Below are 6117 nucleotides of genomic sequence, written 5' to 3'. Positions count from 1 at the left end.
CTAGAGAACCCTGTAATCTTATCTAGAGCAACATATCTAGTCCACATCTTTATTTCCATAACCTGAAATGAATCGTCAAACTTCAGACCTAATTTTTAATTTAACAGATTCCTTACATTTATCAATACAAAAACCTTGTCACTAACAGCAACTTTGATATTACCTGACTTTGAAGTACTTCTGTCAACCATCTCTTTTGTCTTAGACTTAAGGTTTCTACTAAGGCACACATATCTCTCTTTAGCCATAGAAACTAACAACCTAACCGTATCATCACAACTAATGGGAAGAGACAGTAAATCAAATGAACCTCGTGCCAGATAACCAAACAATGCTTCTACCTGTTCTCTAATCTTAAAAGGAATCCTATATAATGGGACATCAATGGGCTCTGTCTTCTCTTCGAGATGATACTTGTGTTCTAACGCATTAGTTAATCCTAACTCATCCTTTCAGTGTAACTATATCTGCAAAATCAGCCAAAACATCACATAATTGCTCTACATATTCTTTATAATCTGCATTAGCAAAATGATTCATAAAAGCCTGTCTCCTAACTTGCATCTCTGCCTCAGAAAACCCATTTTGCTTCCTTACAATATCAACTGAATTGTCATCATCAACCCATTCTTCACAATCAAAGATGTATGTATTCTTCTGATACTCCCTAACTGCATCATTACAATTCAACAATTCTACCTAGGTACTGCCTATTAACACACCACTCACAAAAAACTTTATTCACTATGCCTTTGAACTTTGAGGTACCTTCAACAATACACACCTGTCTAGGTATTTAGGTACCCTTCAACTGAACCTTCACTAAACCGGCCATACCTGGCTTTAAAATAACATCAACCAAATCAACTTTATATATACGTAGTATTCCTCTGGCCATCAGGTACACAATACCATATTCAAACTGATTCTTTACCCCAGAATCAACCTTATCATAAACATTACTAGCATTCGCATTAGTATCACCCCTATTATTATCAATACCACCCATTTCATCAACACTCACATACGGGACCAAAACTCCTGGAACCCCAACTGTTATAACTCCAACCCCAGTATGTACGGCAGTATGTATGAAGTTTTTTTTATGCCGGCACGTAGGGTAACCCAATAAAATCTTATTCCCAAAAGCTGCATCTTTTATAACTAAAACGTTCCATAACTAACCTGCTAACTATGGAAAAACAAATGTTCGCTGCACCCAAAACATTCAAATTATGTGCTTGCACATAGCAAAACTTTTCCTTGGTAGGCTTCAATGGGTATAGAGAAAATAACAACCGATCAAAAATATAATCCCACAAATTAACAAGCACCCCTGTATTGCTGAATATTAAAACCGCTAAATCAAGCACTGTCCCTTTCACCATTGGTTTCAGCTCAAATTCATCCTCAAAGAGTGCAATGTGACATGAACAATTTATCCTTAAATCTTTGACTGACCGGCTTCCCTTCAAATAATCCTTTTCTGAGCTATCTCACTTGAGTCATCAAATGCAGATCGAGAACTATTCCGTTTAAGAAATGAACCTCGACAGCTACCACATTAATTAGTTCTGCAAAACTTTGTAATATGTCCTATCCTATTGCAATTAAAACAACTGAATCGTGGCATCCGATCCACTAATTTCCTATCATTATTAACTTTGGCAACTGGGCCATTGCAAGAAATATTAGCCTCTCTATCAGTTTCTACTCTCCTGCAAAAGTTGTCGGATACAAACGTTTCTCTGCCGAGTCTCCTGCGGCTACACAAAGTTGAGAAGTAAAATCAGCCAAAGACTGTTGACTACCCCTGCTTTTGTAAAATTTCTTTAAACCGCGGACTAAGCTTCTGCACTCTTCAGACCCATAGGCAATCCTAAGAAATTCTTGGAGATCTGACCAAGTCCTACCACTGGCAAATTGATGACTACGACAACAAAGACTCAAAGCCCCATTTTTAAAACCTAGCTGAGACTCTGCTCATCCGAACGCCTCTCTGCCACCTGTCATTCCTTTAACATTTAGAAAACTATTATCATCCTCAATAAAACTCTGCACTGATTGTGACAATACACCGTCCACGATTCCTGGAACGGTCAAACTTCTGCCATGATTCTAACCCTATTCTTCTTCAAACACCTTGCTAAAACTTTGCAATTTCTTGAAAGCATGATCCAAATCCACTCTTGGCTGATCACAAGGAAAAGAAAAAAACTTATTTTCCACTCACTAGGGGAAAAAAACTCAAGAATGGAAAAAATAACTAAACGGTCTCATACAAAAGACAAAAATCGACGAAATCAAACTCCCTTTTATCCCAACAGCTAACCCACAATTAATTCACAACTCAGAGAAGAAAAAAAAAAAAACACCCATGGGCTGTGCACACAGCTGATCAACTTTTCAAGGGCATACCATCAGTCCAACCTGGGACTGAGGTAAAAGAGAGAGAGAGAGAGAGAGAGAGAGAGAGAGAAACTGTTCATCCTTCTAAGTACATAACGTCTTCCCCTCCCCAAAATTCCCCTTCTTAAACCACTCCTTGCTAAAAAAAAAAAAAAAACAAAAAAAAAAAATCGCTAGCGCATACAATTTTAGGTGCGTCCCCTTTTCGACTCTGGTTACTACGCCAGGACGCTGAGTTTGCATGAACTCCCAGTCACAGCCCCAACAAAGGCACCCTCTTTACATACATGTATGTAAAAAAATAAATAAATAAAATACGTTGCGACCTCAAACACAAAACATGCAATATCAGAGAGAGAGAAAAAAAACAAACATCGCTGAGCTAATAACAATATGATAATGAATGTTCGCGTCGTAACCTTGGAAAAAAAGAAGAAAAAAAATCACACTCACACACAATAATGAAGAGAATAAAATAACAAAGTAGGTAACTGTCCCCGAACCTTTACACAGCGCGGAATCTTCACATCGAAGAGATAAAAAACATTACCTGAGAAAAAACATACTAGCGCGTATTTATACATACACCAACGGTCAAAATACCCCAACTAAACGTACTGTGCTTGCTGAACTTTTCCCCAAACGCCGCCAAAAACAAAACCAATTAAAAAATCACGCATAACCATGCAGTATAAAGGATGAAAGGTGACGCATAATTTCCCCCATACACGCTACAACCCAAACTCGTGAGAGGAGAGCGAATCACCCCACACCCAAAGAAGACGGATTGCTGTTCCAATAAAAAAAATCTTTTCTCACGCAGGATTACCAACTGATCATGTTTCTCCCACACCTAAACACACAAATAACCAACAGCACATCTCTTCAGACCTGAACAAACCCTAAACAAACAAACAATTATTTTGAACTGCTGCCACTACTGTTACCCACCTCCCCCTTCCCCAAACGGAGATATGTCTCACCTGTTAACCTGAAATGAATATTCTTAATATACACAATCAGACATTTCCAGGTTAGTGACAGCAACTAAATCAACTCGGAGTTATATAAAGAGAATTAAATTTATTCTAGGAAAAAAAACCAAAGATTTGTCTGTTAAAGTATTTTAGCTTAACTTGAATACCAGATCTTTGGCAAATACAAATGGCTTAAGCCTGGCAATTTCAAACCTCGCAAGTCGTAACATCCGAAATTTGGCTCATTACGACTCCGCTACGCTCTCATTACGACCAAATCGCCATAAATCAGCATAAATCGTAACCAAGTCCCCAAGTTTGACGACTTTGCGCCAGTGATGGCGACTATGCAAGGCTGCCTTGCATAGTCGCTGACATTCCACGACTACTGTCAAAAGTTGCCATGTCATGGTGCAACATGCAACAATTTTGTAATGGCCTCTCGACTTACGGCATTTGATTACACAAGTTCTAACTATCATTGGCGAGTTACGGCATTCAGTACAACGAACGACATGTACTTGTCAAACCCACAGCGTGAGCAATGGGGCGCAGAGTCAGAATGTGTCAAGTGGGTTGGCAGCCTATTAACATCGTTCAAGGGCTTAATCAATTACCCACAGCTGCCTCGGTTTTCAATTTTGAGTAAAATATATCTTGGATTCAAGATTTTCTGTATTCTTGATATTGTTTGAGAACTTCAGATATAACTAAATATGACAATGAATACAACTTAAAACGGAATAATATAGTCGGTAATTTAAAGATGAAGTTAAACTTTTATCCATGAAATGTATACAATTTTTCAACTGAATTCATTGCAATAAAATTCAATTTATTAGCATGTTCTGAAGTATAATATATATTACATTAAAGATTTTCAGTATTCTTGATATAATTTGAGAACTTCAGATATAGATAAATATAACACTGAAAACTACTTAAAAGAAAATATATTGGTAATTATATAAATATTTTGTTATTTTAGTTTTATTCACAGAATTTATACAGTTTTTCAACATGTTTTTATGAAGTATGAAAAGGCATTATTTTCGTTCTATTATATCATTGATTCCTACCGATGAACGAAGCCTACAGGGGAGTTTTAATTAGGAACATGACCTCATGTGTCACAGAGTCCTCTCAATGTACCTCACTCATTGCGGTAAATTTTTTTTTATATTCCAAAACTAAGTTGTGCAACACACAAGCTGCCAACACCAAGGACTCAATATGATCACAAAGAAAATTTATGGAGGTCTGAAACACTCTGAATCAATGGGAGATACACGGAAAATATTGATTTAGTTGTATGGTGGTATCCATGTTCACGACTCTGTACAATCCCGTTACGTAAGTCGGATATTACGTAACTGAATCGCAAATAAATCGTCAAAAATCGTCATGCCTTCACGGAACTCACCATTAAATGTGGGTGTGGCCTAAACCATCTGTGACTTGCGCATACGACTACGTAAATACGTAACCTCATCTCAACTTGCGCAATGCTGTTGTAATGGCTCATTGCGGAAGCCGTCATGGAGTCGATATCAGCTGACTTTTCTTGTTTTTGGTGAGCCCAAGCCCCGATACTATAGGGGACTGATCCCCAAACCCAGCCTTTATGACAGTCGTGGTCTGAAATCGTCAATGTGTGACCCAGGCTTTATAAAGAGAACGGATGGTTGTTCTCCAGTGACACATGGGAAACTAAGCCATTTCCAAAATCTGTACAATAAAAAAAAATCCTACAGGAAATGAAACACCTCCATTTGAACATTGGAGCATTCATTCAAGAAATAGAAAAAGGCCACATAGTAAAAATGGTCTCTTCGCATCTTTACTGTGATCAAACATTTTCATGGGCTTATTCGTGAAACAGAGGAGTTTCTGTAGAAACATTTAAAATATCAAATAAAAAGGAAAATGCATAACAAAATAAAATAATGTAAGCAAAGCATATATTCACTGCATCGGTACATCTCAGAGAATGCCAATTAAACAGACACACACACACACAAAGGATTAGTAATATGTTTTACTCACTTCTCTATAGCTATCTTCACAGCCTCTTGCAGCATCACCCACAACTTCAAAAAGACCAAATTCTGAAGTGGTAGTGAATTATAATCCTATAGACACCGCCCAAAGAAAAGATGTAATACCATAGGCAAACATAAGCACTCTCTGATAAGACAGTCCCCCTTAGTATGACGTCACTGACACATGGCGAGTTCGATAGTCGGGAAAATATTACTATTTCGTTAGCCATCACCTGTCCGCTATGCCTTTGTCACGTTGTTTCCCACACTTTCGGTCATGCACAAAGGCCAAGTTTTGTGTGGAGGGGAACGACCGCTGAGTGCAGATTGTCATTCATTTCGAAGAATGTAATGTCAACGTATAAATTTTCGATTTCCCGAACTAAGATTCTACTATCTTTTCACGGGGCAGCAATTAGTCAGCTAAATATGTACATACACCTGTATAAATGCTGAAATATGAATATCTTTAAAGTTATTAAAGATAATAGAAATATTCTTTAGGCAGATAAAACCCTACATCTTTCAATTTCATCCAAGATAAGATATATTTAAGGCTATTTGAAATGCAATTAACTATAACAATTATTTAGCAGAGAGTTCAGAGATACCTGGTTAACCCTTAGATGGTTTAACTCGAAGCTTCTCGAGTTATCGCCTTTATTACATCTGAAGATTTTCTATCTTCA

This window comes from Macrobrachium nipponense, chromosome 23, assembly GCF_015104395.2.
Source record: "Macrobrachium nipponense isolate FS-2020 chromosome 23, ASM1510439v2, whole genome shotgun sequence".
Classification (NCBI taxonomy): Eukaryota; Metazoa; Arthropoda; class Malacostraca; order Decapoda; family Palaemonidae; genus Macrobrachium; species Macrobrachium nipponense.
This window is presented reverse-complemented; position numbering follows the sequence as displayed.